The 210-nt window shown below is 44.8% G+C and overlaps 1 protein-coding gene across 1 annotated transcript in view; it reads left to right on the forward strand.

Annotated features, from left to right (window-relative positions):
• TMEFF2 (transmembrane protein with EGF like and two follistatin like domains 2) overlaps positions 1–210 on the forward strand; it is a 299,502-nt gene that overhangs the window by 229,253 nt on the left and 70,039 nt on the right. The window lies entirely within an intron of this gene.

The raw sequence follows: 210 nt of genomic DNA on the forward strand, positions 1-210 counted from the left end.
GCCTCTGGCAGTGCTCAGCAGGAGTCCCAACTCAAAAAAAAAAAAAAGGCAACTGCCACCAACTGCCAACCACAGGACCGTTAGCTCGGCTTTTTTTTTTTTTTCTTGCTCTGCTATGTCAGCACGTCCATGGGGCATGGGAGATCTTTAAATCCCATAACCCTTACAATATAGCAGGAACATAAGCAGGAAATCAGTAACAAAACATGG

This window comes from Petaurus breviceps, unplaced genomic scaffold, assembly GCF_028583685.1.
Source record: "Petaurus breviceps papuanus isolate PSGF00001 unplaced genomic scaffold, PetGlider_PUasm1.0 90804, whole genome shotgun sequence".
In the NCBI taxonomy this organism is placed as follows: domain Eukaryota; kingdom Metazoa; phylum Chordata; class Mammalia; order Diprotodontia; family Petauridae; genus Petaurus; species Petaurus breviceps.